The sequence below is a fragment of the Vombatus ursinus genome, unplaced genomic scaffold, assembly GCF_900497805.2.
Source record: "Vombatus ursinus unplaced genomic scaffold, bare-nosed wombat genome assembly UNPS02014821.1, whole genome shotgun sequence".
NCBI classification, from domain to species: Eukaryota; Metazoa; Chordata; class Mammalia; order Diprotodontia; family Vombatidae; genus Vombatus; species Vombatus ursinus.
Window position 1 is genome coordinate 7245669 of NW_020954599.1, and position 21150 is coordinate 7266818.

The 21150-nt window shown below is 33.7% G+C and overlaps 1 protein-coding gene and 1 pseudogene across 1 annotated transcript in view; both read right to left on the bottom strand.

Moving 5' to 3' along the window:
* Positions 1 to 21150, bottom strand: part of GRID2 (glutamate ionotropic receptor delta type subunit 2) — a 1698202-nt gene that overhangs the window by 1460098 nt on the left and 216954 nt on the right. The gene's annotated exons all lie outside the window — the stretch shown is intronic.
* The window catches only part of LOC114024522, a 70016-nt pseudogene continuing 65225 nt past the window's right edge, over positions 16360 to 21150 (bottom strand).

The following is a 21150-nucleotide window of genomic DNA, read 5'->3' on the forward strand; positions in this document are numbered from 1 at the left end:
CTTTAAATTAACCTCCCTGGATTGAAGTTTCCTCACCTGGATGATGACAGTGTTGTGTTAGATGACATATGAGTTCCTTTCCAGATGTGTATTACTGGTTAGATTACAGCAATTTTTCTTTTTATGTTCTAATAAGAAATGGATACAACTGTATGAGATTCTTTGTTCTATTGATTGAAATCTCATTGATTGAAATCTGTTCAGATACAATATAAAGGAAAAGACTGCCACTCCTCCTCTTTGGTCACTGCTTCTTTGTTTTTTTTTTTTTCCTGTTGCTGTTATTGTTTGTTTGTTTGTTTTTTGTTTGTTTTGTTTTGTTTTGTTTTTACCTTTGGCTCCTACTTTTTCTCTTAGTTTCCTAACTTGGCTCTGGCTTCTGATATTCCCTTTTCTTGAAGGATGGTTTGAGTGTTCTTTCCCCTATATTTTATTCTGATTTTTTTTAAATCAGACATTTCATTTCAACAGGAAAGAACAGAGCCCCTTCTTCTGTCATACACAACCACTAACAGAGGCAGTCTAAGTGAAAGCAAACAGATTGAAACCAAACAGACTGAAAAATGAAAAGTGAAAACTAGAATGAAAACATGTTTTATAATATATAATACACACCCATAACAACAAAATCAATTTTCATGTGTTCAAAATCACAGTGCCTACTAAGACAAATTCAATGAAAATAAGTGAAATAACTAATAAAACATAAATTGTTAACAGTGTGGTGGTAATCTTTCTTACTTAAAATGAAAGCATAAAGAAATCAGAAATCTAAATATATGTCATTAGCACAAAGATTGTAAATTCACAAGCCATTTCCCAGTAGATAAATGGCAAAAGGATATAAAGTTTTCAAAATAATTGCAACTCATAAATAATTATGAAAATATAACCCAGATCACTAAAAATAAAAGAAATATAAGTAAAACAACATGGATGTCTAACTTCAAACACAGTTAAAGGAAAAGATGATTAAAAAAGAAAATAGCTGATTTTTGGTAATCCTAGGAAATATAGAACCACAAATCAACTGTTAGGGGCAATATGAATTGGTCCAAAGTTTGTACATAACAATTCATATTTATGCAAGAAATGTGACTAGAACTTCTGCTGATCCATTACTTCTCCTATTGGGCATATGAAACATAAGAGTCAAAATCAGAAACCAAGTTTCAACGTATATTTTTATAACAGCACTTCTTGTGAACTTAAGTGACCAGGTCTCAGAGTAAGGCACTCCATTGCCAGTACTCTTAATTCACAATTAGATTTAGCTCTTTATTCTTCCCCATTCATGTCAAAGACTTTCATATTCCACAAAAGAACGTCATCGAGTTCTCTGATATATACAAACAAAGCCTGAGTAGCATAGTATTTCAAGTTTTCTACTTAGTTCAATAATGATCAGTCAATAGGGCAACTGGGTGGTGCAGTGGATAGAGCACTAGCCCTAGAGTCAGGAGAGCCTGAGTTCAAATCTGATCTTGATACTTGACACTTAGTAGTTGTGTGACCCTGGGCAAGTCACTTAACCACATTGCCTAGCAAATAATAATAATAATGATCAGTCAATGAACAAGCATTTAACATTTTCTATGAATAAAACAATTTGAGGGTCTCCATAGGCAAAACAAAAAGGTCAAACGTTTTTTCTTGAACTTAATGAATTTATACTCTAGATAGGGGGAATTGTCTGAGAGAAGGAAAAGAAAATGTTATATCATCAATTGATGACTAACAGCATAAACCAATATATTTTAAATGTCAAATGAGTAGAACAGACAGAAAGTACTAGATAGTTAACGGGAGAGGAGTGAAATCACTGGAGTCAGAGAAGCTTCATGGAAGAGGTGCCTTTTGGGTAAGTCGTATGATAAATCTCAGAAGAAGCAGCAATAACTGACGTAAGAGTTCTAAGGAAAGGGGAATTGGGTACTCAGGGAAGGCTTCCTCAAGTAGGTAAGATTTGAGCTGACCCTTGAATATGTAAGATTATATAAAAAGACAATACAAGACATCTCAGAAAGTGTGTGAAGCAAGCATAAAACAAGAAAAAGAATTCTGTTAATGTGTGCAAGAATTCTTGAAGGCCATGCCATCGAAATGAAAGTTTTGTTAGATACTACACCAAGCTACAAAGCTTTTGAGGATTAAAAAAACACTAAAAATGTAAATGGTGAGGGGACTGTGGGAACATATACTGTTGGTGGAGTTGTGAATTCATCCACTGTTCTGAAAACAATTTAGATTTACACTAAAAAAAGTCACAAAAATGGACATATCTTCTGACTCAATCATACCAACAACAGACATGTAAAGCAAAGAAGTCAAAGACAGAGGGAAAGTTTATACATGATGCACAAATATTTATAGTAGCACTGTGTGTAATAACAAACTGAAAGAAAAGTGGTTGTCTGTTATGGTATGTGAATGTCATGTGTTGGTCCCTAAGAAATCATAAATATGAATACCTTCAAGAATATTAGGAAGACTTATATGAATAGGTGAAGAAGAAAGTTAGTGAAACCAGGATACTGAGGTCTATTATGACAACAATAATATAAAGGAAAACAGCACTGAAAAACTTTGGAACTCAGATTAATTCAGTAAACCAATCATATCTTAAGAGGACAAACAGGAAATCAAGTCTCTTGACTTTTTTCAGTGAGGTAATAGACGATAGGTTCACAATAAGGCATACAATGTTAGAAATAACCAATAAGCTGATTTATTTTAACTGTACTTCCTTTGTACATAGATTTCTATCAGGATGAGAAAGTCACTGGAAAATGACAGTGATCTTTTTTAAATAATATTTTTTAAAAATATGATTCCACACTAAATTGAATGTTTGACATTTGAGGTCAAGCCTAGCTAAATTTGTCTGTAGGCTAATGAAACTCTTGGCCATGGCAAATCCAGAATATAATATGCCATAGAGAAGTTGTGATCTGAATTCATGTAGGTATCACCCATATATATGAAATCATGCAAACCTGTGATATTGAATTACTAAGTATCACGTGAATGTCATGGTAATGTTGGGGCATTTTAATGGCAAATAATGTTGGAATAGAGCTGGGACATGGTCCTTGTGTCACACAGAAATTTCAGTGACAATAGATTGGCCAGATTATTTATCAGAAAATTACATGTATATAAGCAAGGTCCTTAGGGTACTAGAAAGAAAATAAAATATAAAATATAGCTAGGAAGATATTGTTAATTGCCTGATTGACCATAAATGATAATTTTGCAAAGGGATTGTATCCTAACTGCCTTATAATGAGAACTAGACTTGGCCAGTAAACTAAGTAAGACAGAGTCTAGGGTGAAGAAAAGGATGGGGGGGAAGGGAAGAGATTCCTGTATCTATGAAAGGTGGCAGGAGGTAGGGTAGAAGGGATAAGGTTTAAAATTACAAAGATCCCTGAGAATTTGAACAAAATTGAAATGTGCAGGCTGTGCATTGTATGATATCACTTAGGCAAAAGTTTTATAAGTGTATACATCATGAAAGCAAGAATTAGGAGAATTTATTCTCAAACCAAAAATGGAATTATGAATGAATTTTATGAGATGTATATATATGTGTGTGTGTGTGTGTGTGTGAATAAAAGCATATTACAAAATTAATGCATAGGTTTCATTTTAAATTTAGAGATAAAACTTTTCCTGATGTAAAATATGAAATTCATTAATGCACTGTTTGTGGAGTTGTGAACTGATCCAACCATTCTGTAGAGCAGTTTGGAACTATGCCCAAAGGGTTATAAAACCATGCACACCCTTTGACCTAGCAATATCGCTACTACGTCTATATCCCAAAAGAGATAAAAAAAAAGGAAAAGGACTTATGTGTACAAAAATATTTATAACAGCTCTTTTCTGGGGGCAAATAATTGGAAATTAAGGAGATTCCCATCAATTAGGGAATGGCTGAATAAATTGTGGTATGTGGTTATGATAGAATACTATTGTGCTATAAGAAATGATGAGCAGAATGCTCTTAGAAAAAACTGGACTTATGAGCTGATACAAAGTGAAATGTATTGTGTACAAAGTAACAGCAATAATGTAAGATAATCAGTTGTGAATGACTTAGCTATTTTCAACAATACAATGATACAAGACAACTCTGAAGAACTTATGATGAAAAATGCTATCCATCTCCAGGGAAAAAAGTGATGTCTGAATACAGATTGAAGTATACTTTTTTATTTTTCTTTAGGTTTTTTTGGTCTATATTTTCTTTCACAACATAACTAATACAGAAATGTTTTGTATGACTACACATATATAACCTATATCGAATTACTTGCCTTCTCAGTGGGGGGGGAAGGAAGGGAGAGAACTTGGAACTCAAAGTTTTAAAAAATAATGTTAGAATTGTTTTTACATGTACCTGGCGAAAATAAAATACTAAATAAATTCAAAATAATAAAAGCACTAAAAAGCAAAAATATTAAAAATAAAATATAAAAGAAATTCAAAACAGTCTAAGATTTTAAGTCGCTTTATAGAAATAAATACATATGCATATGCTTAAAATTTCCTTAAAATATTAATGCTTTCATATATTATCATTTTCTCTATAGAGAGTAGAAAGTGGTATATAGAATTGTGGCTTCACATAAGAAAAATGCAAATTGATATAGTTGAACATGTTATCTCTGAATCAATCGGCATTGACACAGTGTCTGGAGAAAACATAAACCATGACAGTGAGATAAGCCAAAAATCTGGGTCACTGGATATCCAGTCTTTCAAATGTGAAGATATATTTGCCCATTTTTCTCTACACTAGATTATCTGTTCTAAAACTAAAATTAGCGCTATCTTTTAAGTGATACTAATTTAACAGTTAGGGACTTGAATTTTTTTGCATACACTAAGAAGATGTGACATGAATAAGGCAGAAATCTTGCTAAAATTGGCTGGGATATATTTTTCACAGTGCTGAAGTTTTAGCTCTGAGACAGAAAAGTAGCCTCTAGTCTAAAAGCATTAAATTTAGAACATTATTAAGTACCTTACAAATAAAAGAGATGTTTGGAGAACAGATTATTTAATTGTTTAATCAAATAGTTATTCAAAATTATTTGTTGATTGGAAATTACAGTCTGCTTTAAAAAAATAAGCCACATATTTGAGATAATACAATTCAGAAGTTTTTTTAATTTATTTTCCTATTTAAATATATTAAATATATAGTGTTTGTAATTCTACTACATGAATAAAAATAATTTTACTTCACCATACAGAAGAATGGAACACGACATTTCCATTTCTTGTGTCATAGCTTGGTAACTGTCATCTCAAAATGGTTATGCTATAATATGTTATATAAGCACACTTAAGAATTGGGATTTTGTAAGTGTGGGAAAGGTCTATGTGGGAATTCCCTTCATTTAAATAGCTCATAAAATGTTTTCAAATTGGTGAATAATTTCTGGGAAGTTAACTTATGCACCAAAAAGATTTTGAGATAACATCAAGTAGTGGATAGACTGAGGATATGAAGGAAGGTCTGAGTTCAAGTCTCACCTAGTCAATTACTATCATTATGACTTCGGGCAAGTGACTTAATCTCTCATTTTTAGAATGAGAAACCCCTTTACCTCTAAATTTATGACTCTTTTCTATTTTCCAAAGTCAATCTCTCCACATGTATTCTTGATCCTATCCTTTCTATTTCCTCCAGATGTCTGCCCTTTTGATCTTTCCCTTTTTTTTTTCTTATCTACTGGATCTCCTTCATCACCTCTTTCCTAATCTGTCCCCCTGTTTCCATCCCCTGCCTTTTCCAATGTCTTCCATTCAATACTCAAAATAATCAAATGCTCATATATTCAAGCGAACCTGTGATTTCAATTCGATTTAATTTCAATTAAATAAATCTTTATTAAGTACTTACTATGTGCTTGGTGTTGTCGTTTAGTCATTTCAAATCGTGTCAAACACTTCATGAGCTCATTTTGGGTTTTAAAGATGCTGGAGTCGATTGTCATTTCCTTCTCTAGCTTCTTTTACAAATGAGGAAACTGAGGCAAATATGATTAACTGACTTGCTCAGAGTCATACAGCTAGTAAGTATCCAAGGCCAGATTTGAACTTTGGAAGATGAGCCTTCCTGACTCCCGACCCTTTATCCATTATATCCCCTAGCTGCCCCATGTGCATAATTAACAACAACAAAAACAAAATCTAGTTAGTATAGATAATTCCTCCAATGATATAAATCATAATACATCTGGGCTTGCCTCTCCTGGGTTACTCTTGTCCATTTACTCTCATTAGTTCAGTACAGGTGGCCAACCAACTACTTGACTGCCTTTCTTGATCTTTCTTGACATCCTGAGGATTCCTATAGAGAACATGGGGTAGCTGTCATTTATCTCTTACTCTTTTCACATGACATAAAGATGAAGTTATCTCCTTTTTCCAGTAATCAAGAAAAGCCGTCCACTGGTCTTAGTTACAGTGAGAATATTAAGATTCAGGTCTTTCTTCTGGTAGTATGTCCACTTATTTGTCCCTGGACAAAGATTTCACACACAATTGGAACAGCAGTAGCTGAGTTTATATTTATATATCATCTAAAGACTGTTATTCTTAGTGCCCTCTCCCTACTTGTCTTCCACTCTTCTACTGTAGAAGGCTAATGATATATGTATCTTCCTTCCTTCAACCCTTCCTTCCTATGTTTCATTTTTCTTTCCTTTCCTTTTTCCTTCCTTTCTCTTCTCCCCTCACCCCATATAGACAATCAGTTGCCAAATCTTTCTATTTCTACCTCTACAACATCCCTCATGTTTTACTCCCTTTCCCTACTCATAAAGATATGAGCTGAGCCAAAGCCTCCATTCCCTCTCTCTTGGACTTTTGCCGTAGTCTACTAATTCGTCTCTCCAGGTTTCTTCCTACTCCATTTCATTCACTGCACAGCAGACAAAAGTGTTTTTCCTTAAGTACATTTTTGACAAGTGGTGTAATGGATAGAGTGTCAGGTCTGGAGTCAGGAAGACCTGAGTTAAAATCCAGCCTCAGACACTTCTTAGCGGTGTAACCCTGGGCAAGTCACCTAACCCTGTTTGCCCCAGTTTCCTCATCTGTAAAATGAACTGGAGAAGGAAATGACAAACTATTCCAGTATCTTTGCCAAGAAAACTCCAAATGGGATCACAGACTTGAACACAACTGAAATGACTCAACAACACATTTTTTACCATGTTACTGAATAAACTTCAATAGCCCTCCATTGTCTCTAGGATAAAATATAAATGTCTCTCACCTAAAAAGTCTTTTACAACCTGCCCCCAACTTATCTTGCCAGCTTCCTTATATATTATTCCCCTTCTCACAATCTATGGTCCAATTAATCTTTTTATTTTCTGACACATAGCATCCCAACTCCAATCTCTATATTTTTGCATTAGAATAGTGTTTTTGCCCATCCCCCATGCCCACCATCTCCTATTTCTATGCCTTTGAACATCCCCATTCCTGAAATTCACTCCCCTTTCATCTCTGCCTTTTAAAATCCTTCTTTTCAAGATACAACTCAAGCACCCTCTTCTACAGAGAGCTTTTTCTGATCCCAGCCAATACCAGAGTCCTACCTCCCTAACTATCCTGTCTTTATTTTATGTATTTATTCTGTATATACTTATGTATGTACATACTTTCCCTTGATAAAATGTAAATTGTTCAAGGTTAGAGATTGTTTCATTGCTTGGGCTTGTTCAAACAACTAGCATGTGCCTAGCATATAGTAGGTGCTTATTTTTTTTTTATTGAATGATTCTTATGCATTACTCTTTTTCTGAAAAATTTTCATCTTTTATTCATAAAAATAACACTATGATCTAGTACTAGACTGGTTGTATTAAGTGAGCCAGTAAATGAGTAACTCAAATCTGAAAAAAGTAGACTATTTAATAATCACAGTTTTTAAAGCAATTTGATTCAATATCTACAGTTTTCAGTGTTCAAGTTTCCAGTAATTTTCTAGGCCCTGATTCAATTTTTTTTTTAGAGTGACATTGCTTTATGCCCTGTTTCTTATATATAGTTCTCTCAACCAACTGGATTGCAGTAAGCTCTTCTAGAGAGGAACTCTGTCTTCCATTACTTTTTTTGTTTATTTTATTTTTAATTAATTTATTTTGATTTATCAATAATCACTTTTGAGCTTTTGAGTTTTAAATTCCCCCCTTCACCCCCATCCCCAAGAAGGTACACAATCTGATATAGGCTATACATATACATTCCTATTAAACATATTTTCACATTAGTGATGTTGTAAGTAAAAATTAGAACCAATAGGAGGAACCACCAGAAAAAGAAAACAAAACACAACAGAAGAAAAAACATAGCAAATAATATGCTTCAATCTGTGTTCAAACTCCATAGTTTCTTCCATTACTTTTGAATTCCTCATCTCACCATGTCTAGCAATGATCTAGCATGAAAAGTAAATTAATTGATAATGAATCAAAAAATAATTTCAAAATATGAAAATCAATCATGGTATATTCTTCCATATTACTTTAAAAATCAACAAAACTGCTAAAAATCAGACTATAAATAAGTATGTTTTAGTGTGTGGTTAATCTAAGAGGAACATAACAAACAAAATTATCTAATGCAAAAAAATTATATTACAAAAAAATTTGATTCTTTTAAAGATGCTTCTTCTTGAAGACATTCCTTAGTAAAGGCAAACATCATATCCTGGTTACAAAATCTGTATTTTTTATTCTAGTGTTCAAAGCTTAGAGTTCTAAAACAGAAGTGTTTTATTATGATACTGAGTCACATTTTAAGATAGATGAGATTTTGCTTGATTCACTTGATCACTTCCAATGCTGACTTACTGGGAAAATACTATCCATTTTATTCTGAATCATAATTTTTAAAGTATTTTCTGTTAGTGGTGAGGAAGCACTGAAGAGTATACAATTTGGGCATCAGGAATCAAGATTATATCTGGTTTCTGTTCTGCAGCATGGTACAACAGAAAGAGTATTGAATTTAGAGTCAGGGACCTAGGTTCAAAGCCCTGCTCTGACACTTATAACATTCCTATATTACCCTCATCAAATTTCTTTCCCTTCCAAAGTCAGTGTCCTTATCTGTAAAATGAGAAGTGTGGACTAGGTGATTTTTATAGTTCCTTCAAGATCCATTATCATTCTATAATCTCTAAAATTATATGATTCTAATAGTAAATTTCAGAAGTGTTCTGCAGCAGGCTCTCAAGGTTTTTAATTTTATTAAATACTGTATAATATAATTTAATAAGTTAAACAACTTAGTAACAAGAATTTAGATTTTGGGGCAGCTAGGTCATGCAATGGATGGAGAACCAGCCCTCTAGTCAGGAGGACCTAAGTTCAAATATGGCCTCAGACACTTCCTAGCTGTGTGACCCTGGGCAAGTCACTTAATTGATTGCCTTAAAAAAAGGAATTTAGATTTAAATTTTAGCACTGATATCAGAAGTTATTTAAATTACTTTTTTTTCTACCATTTAACAATTGCCTCACCACTTACCATTCTGATATAATGCTAGATGTAGAACATACAAGAAAAATGAAATCACAGAAACTTTGTACCTAAATTGTCAATAACAATCTCAGCTTAAATACCCATGGAAATAAGATATTGCTACCCTCTGATGTTCTGACTAGAAACTCTATCTGCCTATTTTATATCTCTGCATTTTTAAGTTCCAAATGTTTTTCTTTTTTTTTCCAGAGAATATGTTGTCTTCAAGTAAGTGTTCTTCATTTATTTTAAAGTATCTATTTTCTCCTTTTATTTCTCATTTTTGAGCTTTCCTTTTGTGCTAATTCCATTCTTGTTTTTTGTTTTAACTCTTTTGTTGATTTCTGAATCATTCTGCAGATTCCTGAAGTTATTCAGTTGTCATTTGGGGATATCATTGTATTTGCATGATTTTCTCTCTCATCTGAGGTTTTCAGATAATTTTCTTTTGCTCAATAGCTTTAAACATTATATTAAAATCTCATTTTGGTTGTTTACTTTTTCAGTGAAATTTCTTCTGATGAGTTTTCTTTTTCCAGCTCCCTTCTGTTTTTTTATGAGTTTTTTGTTTTGTTTTGATTTTGGTGTTTCCTTGCTATTGTGAGATAATGAAATAAGTCAGATTTACATGCAACTTTATGTTCAATCATCTTGCTAAAATGCCTCAACCAAATAAACTGAATAAAAAAATTATAATACAAAAAGTCTCTGTGAACCCCTCAACCTGTTTTCACACAAGAATTCTCCTTTGTAGATTTTTTTTAATACTCAATGGATATCAAGGAATCAAATATTCAATTGTGTCCCTTCAACAGCACAGTGTTAAAACAGAATTTTTTTTCAAATGTGTCAGTTCTCCTTAAATGAGCAGAAATTAGTAGGGAATTGAATTAACCTCTACAGTATCCATTATTTATTCTATTGGCAAATGATTTCATTCCACCATAAACTAGAGGGATGTCAAACAGTAATACAATGCTTCCTAAACTACTTACAAACATTTAATTAACCAAGCAGTTTCTTTTTTAAACATGCAATTAGTTGAATGCAAACTGGTCTCAATGAAGAGTTCAGATGTCACTACAGTAAAACTCTATTATTATCCATGCTGATCTTCTTTGCTGGTTAATTTGGAACATGCTTGATTTCTTTTTCTGAGACTGGAGTGATTTATTGTACTTTTAAGATTATATTACCTTTGTTTTGGTAATTTGTTAATAAATGTAGATAATATCTAGTTTATTTTAATCTCAGTTTTGTTGGCATGAAATTTGCATAATGGTATTTCTGATTTCTTTTTATTTCCTCCATTCCTTATACATTCCTATTCATTTTTTTAATTTCAGTAACTTACCTCTCCTCTTTTTAAATCAAGTTCATTATCAGTTTTGTGAGTTTTTTTTTAAAACAGCCATTGTATTTCTTTCCTTTTTTTTCTTTTCTAATTGTCAACATTTTTTCTATGTCTATTCTGGGATATTTCTCTACCCTTTTCAGTGGTCTTGATAGGACATACTGTGACTAAATGGTGGACTGTGTATCTATTTGTTTTTTGTTTGGTTCTTTGTTTTTAAGAATCAGCCTAGCTAACTTTGGTAAGTCTTGCTGCCAAAACATCAATGACTAAGAAGCATTTATTTATTTTAGCCACATCTGCTCATGAAAAAATGTCTATTAAGGCAGGAAAAAATGTGATCCACATTCACAGGTTTCTTGAAATGGGCACATCCATTATTGATATAGACATATCTCCTTCCAAAATGTGTGTTTGGAAAAGGCTATTCTTACACTATTACTTCTTAGATTTTGACGGAAAACAAAGATTAAATGCTATTGCTATCCTAGGAGAGAGGATGTATATATTTGTGTACATGGCCATATACACAGATTTTACCTGCTTTTTTTTGTGGACTGGCTTCAACTAATGACTAAATCATTTGGTAATATTACATTTTGAAGTTCTTAATTATCAGTCACATGACTCTAAATAACTTAAGGATAATCTTGTTATTACACAGTTATTTATGTGCCAAATCGATATATGTTTTCTTTGTGGAGACCTAAAATCAACAACTGAATGCCACCAGTCCCTAATTAGAGGTGTTTTAAAACTATTTTGGAAATTTTAATTAAGTGAAATCCCTTTATAACACAGGTAATCAGTGTCATGATTAACACCTGATATACAAACTATCACATCAGGTTTTCATATTAAGAAATTACATTTCAGGGATATGATTTGGATCTCTGCATAACTGAATCACTATACTATTATAGGATCCCTCTGTTCTTGTAAGATTCACTTCTCCAATTCAAGCTGTTTTCTCTGTCAGAGAAATTTACATACTATAATGACTATGGTTTGTTGTTAAACATCTATTTTCGTAAACATCTCTCAAAACAACAAGTCTAATATGATAACTGGGATAAAAATATCAAATATAAACAAAGTATTTTGTAGCTTTCAAAATGGTGTGTTGTTATTTAGTAGATCAGTTAAGTTGCGCTCTTTGTGACCCCATGGACAACAGCACACCAATACCGTCCGTGGGGTTTTCTTGGCAATGATAATGGAAAGGTTTGCCATTTCCTTCTCCAGAGGATTAAGGCCAACAGAAATTAAGCGATTTATCCAGGATCTCACAGTTAATAAGAACTCAGGTCTTCCTGACTCTAGGCCTAGCACTCTTTCCACTGAGCCACTTAGATGCCTTCATTTTTTTTTTACTTTCTATATTTGGAGCAGAGGTTAAGTGAATTGTGTAAGTGTCTGAGGGTTAATTTAAACACAAGTCTTTCTGATTCCATTAACAGCCCTTTTTTCACCATACCACCTATGGTGTACCATGATTAAAAAAAAAAAGAGCTGATAGCTTTGATTAACTCGACAGAATGCTTTAACCTGACATCATGACAATGTGCATGTATAACTTTATGACATGTTACAAACATAATGAAGACCCTTGGTTTGCAAATGAGAAATTTCATGCAAAGTAGTGATTCAAACCCAAGTCTTCTGACTCCAAATTCAGTGACATTTCCATCTGAAACAAAGGCTAGAAAAAAAAACATATTATGTCTATGGGCTGAAAAAAGATCTGAACTGTTCTATTATACTTGAATGCAGAAGTCGATATCTTTTACAATACTTAAAATGGTTAAATATACGAAAAACTCCTTTCAAAGATATTTAGTTAAGAAAGTAATTAACTCAAGGAAGACTCCTGATCAGTTCCCATCTAGTTATTAGAAGTAGTTAATTGGTGCTGTGGATAGAGTGCTAAGCCTGAATTCAGAAAGATCTGAGTTTGAATCTGTCCTCTGGGACTTAGTAACTGTCTGACCCTTGGGCAAGGTACTTAGCATCGGTCTGTGTTGGTTTCCTCAACTATAAAATGGAAGTAATAATAGCAACTATCTTTCAGGGTTGTTTTGAGGATCAAATGAGATAATACTTTGTAAAATGTTTAAAACTATGTCTGAAAATATTAGATGACTAGTTAATGCTTGTTTCCTTCTTTCCTATTACAAAAAAGTTTACTCACTATTGATGCTAGCCATACTGCAAATTGTTAGTTGTTGCTGTCAGTGGATCTGTGAATTGGTCTAATCATGCTGTAATTTGGAATTATTTGAGCAAAGTGACTCAGCTGTTCATATCCTTTGATCTAGAACTTCCATCATTGGACATATACCCTGAAGAGACCAAAGTCAGAAACAAAAGTTCCATATATCCTAGAGATCATAATATTATCACAAAGAATAAATTAGATTTTATGGGGGTGGGGTTTCAACCAGCTAACAATATAGTCACACAATGAAGTTCTAATGTATAAATAATATTTGATCTGTACTCTTTGATCCCTGTATGAGGTGGCAACCTCATAGATTAGTTAAAGAAGGGAGCAGTGTGATTGGTTGAGCCAGCAAGCTAATCATGATTCTGGGGGACTTTAAATAGCTGGATGAATTTTTACAATTCTTAACTGAGGGATCCAGGTTTGGGTTTGTTTTGTGGAGACAGACTCATTTGCCTGTAGCAAAGGGAAGCAAGGTGGAAAAGAAGCATACTTTTTATCCTTCATCTTCTCCTATTCCTTTTTATAAAACATGATATCGAGAGAGCTACAGAATCAGCAAGAGACAATGCATCTAACTATAAGTAGAGATGCACAGCCAATGATAGAATTGGATATCACCATGGTTCAAGACACACAAAGCCTCATAGCAGAGAAGATTCCCATTTATGAGCTCAAGAATAGAGTAAACCCTGGTAGAGGCTTGCCTGAGAGAAATGATGCTCCTAACATTAGCTGCACGAGATACTAAAATAGAGTAATGACAAGTAGCTCTGTATAGGTGTCAAATACATAACCTGTGGACCATGTGAGCTACAACATTCTGGAGTGCTATGGAAATAAGATATAATTAGGATATATTTTAAAATAAATCAAAATATAGATAACAACATTTTTAAACAAATGTGGTTGGGAGGGGTCTTTATGTATGGATTAATGTTCTTATATTTGAGTTTAACACCATTGATGTAATAGATAAGGCAATGGAGTCAGGAAGGCCTGGGTTTAAATACCTTCTCTAATATTAATTAGCTGGGTGACCTAAGGAAAATAATTTAAACCACCTCCCTTCAGTTTCCACATCTGTAAAGTGAGGGAGGTGAACTCAATGCCCTCTACAATCCTTTCCAGGTCTCAATCTATGATCCTACTTCCAAGCCCTAGAGTTCCAGAAATTGTGAATACTACACATTTATCTCACTCCAGATATACTTTAAATTTCAGTCCACTCTTTCCATGGAAATTGTATGGATTTGTTGAATTTAGATTTTGGCAGAAATGTTTATATCAACTGTTCTTCCTATGTTATATTAGTAAATGACTTTGTTAGAAGCTAATTAAGTACAACCCTAATTGTTAATGGGAAGCATATCACTAGGTACTTAGGAACTACATTAATAGAGGTAGCTACCAATAAGGTCATCTTCAAAACTAAGGTAGCAGCCAACCTAAGTACCATTGTAAAACTATATAAGAAATTCTGATAAGAACTGAAAAATACAATTATCTTGATTTAGAATAGAATATTATCTCTCTCCAGATTCTGAAAAATGAAGTGGAAGTAAACAGAAAAGAGAAGAGAATATGATTTAATTTGGGAAAATGCACTAACTTGATCTTAGTAGACAATATAACAGACCTCAGATGTTAACTGAGCAGTGCAGGTTTTTGTAAGCTGTTAACTGGGGCTGGGAGAACTCAGAAACCCTATCCTGTACCTCAACAAGGGTATCAGTCATTGCAGGCCTCCTTTCTTGAAAGATCACGCACTAAAGGTTTTTGTAATTACTAAGAACATCTTAATGGAATTTTGAGGGGCTTGTCCCACAAACTTCTTCATATATTAAGAATAGGAATGACACTCTTTGATCTCCTAGAGAACATCTGAATTATAATTACTCTATCAATAGAGTATAATTTTAACTACAAAGTTAGGGAAAGTAAGGTTTTAGTAATGTCAGATTTATTTATCAACAATATGTACAAAAATTATAAAGAGAAAGGAGTAAATGTGGTCTGGGACAGTTGAAATGTGAGGAATCAAGGATTTGAGCAAGTGAAGGAAAGTTTAGAAAAAGAGTGAGAGAAACTAGGAAGGTGTGGCTTTCAAGAACATGGAAGGACATAGAGAGGGAGGGAGGGAGAAAGACAGAGAGAGAGACAGACAGAGAGATGGAGAGAGGGAGAGGGAAAGGAAGAGATTAAGGAAGAAAGTTCAGGCATGTTGAGAAAGGTTTGAGGAAGTTTTCTAATTTTGTAGGAAGAAAAAAAGGATATGGAAAACTTTTTTATTCTTTATGATATTCAGCTGGAGGTTTCTAGGCTCCAAAGCAGGGAATGGGAACATGAGGCTGACAACTATGAAGGGAGGGACAAGAATTTGGTAAGGGGCTTTTGAGTAGTTCAAAGGTAAATAGGGAAAAAAATTATAGGGAGCTGGGAGTGGCAACATGAGTCTTTTAGAATGAGTTAGTGATAACAATGAGTTACCAATCTTGAAGCTCTTAGAGAAATTTTTGAGATTTTACATGGTTCCATAAGTAGTTATAAAATCCAATATTAATTGGTTCAAAATATGTCCCAAATCTGAATCAGAATGTGGTCTTGGCAATGTGGTCTTTCCCCTGTTAGGAAATACCCCTGTGATTACACCATTTGGGAATTTAGGTCCAGGTGTGGTTGAACTAATTCTGGTTTCATTTTAAATGGGACAATTATAATTTTATTTTACCATTTGTCATTAAAGCAAAGTATTGGGAAAATATATGGATCAAGAAACTTGTTAGCTGTGTGGTCTTAAGACAAGTTACCTCAGTTTACAATTTGTTAGCTGTATAAAATAGTGCCTAATGCAAATGTGATAATTTATTGCATAAGAAATATTGATAAGAAAAGTGACCTCTTCTGTGATTCTCTTGGTTGTAGAATGAATTGTTAAAAGACTGAGGTAAATATGTTTTTAAAAACCTTGTTAAAAGATAGTGAAGACAGAGGATTTTGGGAAGGTGGCAGAGTAGGTCAGAAAACTTTCAGCTCTCCAAATTTCCTCTACAGAAAAATACAGACCATTGCCTCAGAGGGAATGTAGAACAGCAGAAATAAACGAAAGTCAGGGCAAAGCAGTTGTTCTCATAAGACAACCTAAGAAGACCCCAGGAAGGACCTGACCTCCAGGGGCAGAGGTTCAGCCTGAATGATGCTCAACCACCTTCAGGTCAACTCTGCAGAATCAACAAATCAGTGTCGGGGTCTGACAGCTGGGAAGACTGAACGACCTTCCACTGTTGAGGGACGCCAAGCACAGCTGTGCTGACCAGATGCATCCCAGGCTGGGCTGCCACCACAGGGAGAAGTTAATATACACCTGCTGAGTGCAGTAGCAGCGGGGCAGGGACCCTGCTGTAGGCACTTGCAGAAGAGTGGAGTCTCTGCTTTCAGTTTCAGGGAAGATAGAACAGACTGCAGAGAGTAAGATCATTTGGCAGACAGCATGAACAGGGACTACACCTGTGGCTTAGGAGTAGAGAGGAGAACTCAAGGTTGAGCACCAGGACAGTCCTCAGAAAATAACATTAAGAAAGACCCAAGGCTTGGGGCATTATTCCCCATGCCTCAGGACTATAACTTGATCACACTAATAGCTGCAAAAAATAAAACAAAAATAAATAAATAAATATGAGCAAGCAAAGGAGAAAGAACTCAACCACAGAGCTACTATAGGGATGAAGAAGGTTCATATTCAGAGGAGGATAATGGAGCTAAAAAAAATCCTTTTTCAATGAGAAATGTCAAATAGTCCCAAGCACAAAAAGAGTTCTTAGAAGAACTTAAAAAGGATTTTAAAAATCAAATTAGAGCGATTGAGGGAAAATTAGAAAAAAATAAAAGCAATCCGAGAAAATTATGAAAAGAAAATCAACCATCTTGAAATAAAGAACCAAAATTTTAAGAAAATAATTCCCTGAAAACTATAATTGGGAAAAGGGAAGCTAATGATATTCTAAGACACAAAGAAATAATAAAACAAAATCTAAATAATGAAAAAAAAGGAAGAGAATATGAAACATCTCATCAGAAAAAGCAACTGATCTGAAGAACAGATCGAGGAGAAATAATATAATAGATTGCCTGAAAACTATGATAAAAAAGTATCTTTTTATGATATTACAAGAAATTATCAAGGAAAATTGCCCTGAAGTTCTAGAACAAGAAGGGAAAACAAAAATAGAAAAAAAAACTCCAATGATCACCACCTGAAAGAGATCCTAGGAGGAAAACTTACAGGAATATCATAGACAAGTTTCAAAGTTCCCAAGTTAAGGAGAAAATATTGTAAGAAATAAGAAAAAAATAATTTAAATATTGTGGAGCTACAATAAGAATTACACAAGACCTAGCAACTACTGTGTTGAAGGACTGGAGGTCTTCAATATTTCATAGAGCAAAAGAGCTGGGGTTATGACCAAGGGTAACTTACCCAGCAAAGTTGAATATAATCCTGAATGAAAAAAAAATGAATATTTAATCACTGAACAACTTTCAGGTATTTGTGACAAAAACAGCAGAACTTAAGGGAAAATTCAAGATACAATTTTCAGCAGAAATAAACATTAAGGACCAATTATAAGGGATTCAATAAGGTCAAATCATTTACTTCTTTTATATGAAAATACTATCAGTTATATTATCACTTTCATTTTTATTTGGGTAGTTTGAAAGAAAGACTTGGGCTGAGTTGAGTATGATGGGGTGATTCTAAAAATAATAAAACTGTAGGGAGAAATAAAAAGGAGCAATCATCTCATACAAATGGGGCAAAAAGGTAAAATTGATAGATAAGAAGTTAATGAGGGAAGGACGGGTAGGGCTAGAACCTTACTCTCATCAGAAATGGGTAAAAGAGGGAACAACATATCTAGAAGAGTATAAAATTCTTCTAAATTCAGAAAGAAATAAGAGGGCAAGGGGATAGGATAGTAGGAGAGGATAAGGGAAGGATTTTTAGAGGGGTTGGTGGCTTAAGGAATGGGAGGGCAAAGTATTGGGTAGAAGTAAAGCAGAGGAATGAGGAAGGAAAGTAATAGAGTGAGGAGGATAGTGAGGAAAAATAGGAAGGAGGAAAATATACAAGTAATTATAGCTTAGAATGTAAATGGGATGAATTTGCCCATAAAATGGAAACTGATAGCATTTTAAAATTTTGAATTCAACAATATATAGCTTTCAGGAATTGCTACAAAAATGAGGGATAGACACATAGATAGATAATGAAAGTCAGGAGTAGAATTTGTTACATAAAAAGTGAGGGTAGAAATCATGGTTTCAGACAAAGTTAAAGCTAAAATAGATTTAATCAAAAAGAAAAATAGACTGTGTCAGTCATATTATTCAATATTGTTTTGGACCATTTAAAATAACTAGACAGTATAAAATATCTGAGAATAAACCTGCCAAAACAGACACAGGAACTATACAAACATAAACAAACACTTTTTATACAAATAAAGTTAGATCTAAATAACTGAAGTATGCCATCCCTCTTACTGAGTTAGAAAAAAGTAACAAAAAAGTTCATTTAGAAGATCCAAAGGTCAGGAACTTCAAAGGAACCAAGGAGAAAAAGGAGTAAATGAAGCAGATCCAGTAATATCAGACCTTAAACCATATCATGAAGTGAGAGCATTGTTGAAGTGTAAAATGGATAATTTTGATTATTTTAAATTGAAATTTTCTTGAATAAATAAAGCCTATGCAGCCAAGAATAGAAGGAATGCAGAAAATTGGGGGGGAAACCTTCATAGACAATCTCTCAGATAGAATTGGATTGGGTTGGAATATTGCTGTGGTATAGGACACAGTGAGCTGATTGATTTAGAAAAACATGGAAAGACCTGGACTTATGAAAGAAGATGCTATCCACCTTCAGAAAAGTAGATACAAGTAGAAATAAGCATAGTACAGTATTATATATATGTGTGAGTGTATATTTGTATATATGTGTATGTTTATAGATATCTACATATATGTATATTTTATGTATGTGTTTATAAATATGTGTGTGTGTGTGTATCCACACTTAATTATAACCTTCTATGGGTAGAAAGGGGGAAGAAAAAACAAAGTAAAATGCACAGCAGAGAACAAAAGAAAACCTACAAAAAACAAAAGCTGGACAGCTTTGAAAACAATGAGTTGTATTTACTATATATGTCTTCTTGAAATGGAAATATATTGCTTTATACTGAATGTTCTGTGGTGTACATGGTGATTTTTTTCTCTTATTATTTGTACTTAAGTTTAAAATATTTTTTAAAAACTTTAAAAATATAGAGAAATAGTTTTTTGTGAAGTTGGTATGGTAAAGACTCTTAAAATTTCCCCTTCTGTGGAAAGTGGAATATTAAGATCTCAACAACCTTGCTAACTGTTTAAAGTAATTAGGTTTGAGAAATAGTGCTGAGACCTGAACTCTGGCAGCAGATTGAATTTTCTAAAGCTTTGACTTCTTAGTAAGCTACAAGTAAAGTGAGACAAGCATCTGGTAACTGTGCTCACCCACCCTTTTCAGGATGAGTTATAAGAAGCTCTTGTCAATAGAGTACTTAGCATCCGATTTGCCCAATCTTCTACAATTCTATTTTAGTTATGACAGATTATACTTTGGGTGTTTATTTATATTTTGCAACTTAAAACCATTGCATCAACTATCTTTGTGTTCTGTGAAAGCTTTCTGCTTGAGGAAAAGGAGCAACACTTTACCAGTATCTGATCTATGTCCTTAAAGCTTTCTTCCTGGACCAAAAATCAGTCATCTAGATACTTTACAGTGAGAAGTTTTAAAAAGTAATGACTTTTTATATTTAGCTCAGCATACTTTCTTTTTTTTTCATATTTTCATATTAGCCATGTTGTAAGGAAGAATTAGAACCAATAGAAGGAACCACAAGTAAGAGGAAACAAAACAAAACAGAAGAAAAACAAGAGCAAATGGTATGCTTCCATCTACATTCATATTCCATAGTTGTTTCTTTGAATTTGGATAGCATTTTCCATCATGAGACTGTTGGAGATGTCTTAGATCCTTGCATTGCTGAGAAGGGCTAAGTCTATCAAAGTTAGTCATCATGCAATGTGGCTGTTAGTCTGTACAAAGTTCTCCTGGTTCTGCTCACTTTACTCCACATCAGTCCATACAAGTCTTTCCAGGTTTTTCTGAAGGTTTTCCACCTGCCCATCATTTCTTTTTTTTTTTTTAAGTGAGGCAATTGGGGTTGTGTCTTCCCCAAGGTCACACAGCTAGTACGTGTCAAGTGTTTGGTCTGAGGCCGGATTTGAACTCAGGTCCTCCTAACTTCAGGGCTGGTGCTCTATCCACTGCACCACCTAGCTGCCCCTCCCATCATTTCTTATAGCACAATAGTATTCCATTACATTCATATACCACAACTTGTTCAACTATTGCCTAATTGATGGGTAGCCCCTCAATTTCCAATTCTTTGCCACCACAAAAAGTAGCTTAGCATACTTTAAGCTAACCTAAAAATAACAGGTGTGAATTCAAACAAGTAAAGCCATATATGTATTTGCTAGTATTGTTAATGCAAAATTAAACACACAATTATGTTTAGTAAGTAAGTTCTACTTAAATTTATTCAGAATGATTTTCTGTGCAAAGTAATTTGAAGATACTTGCAACTAAATTGAGTTCACATGACTGGTAATGAGTTTTGTTTCATGTTTCATTATATGAGATTATAATTGTTTTATTGATTGCTTTTATACCACTTAGCTTAGGCTAGAGAAGTAGAATAAGTTATAGAAAAAGATAGTCTGTGACTTTTGAAAGACTAGGCACTTTTTACCTGTAAGCTAATTTATTATAACCACGTAAGAGTAATTTATGTCCATCCCTAAGCATGATTAATGAGGCTTTCTGTGTAAGGTTGGATCTTATGGGACTGTATCATTCTGAGTCGAATCCCAGGCATGATTTTCAAGAAATGCTATTAAGCCAATGATC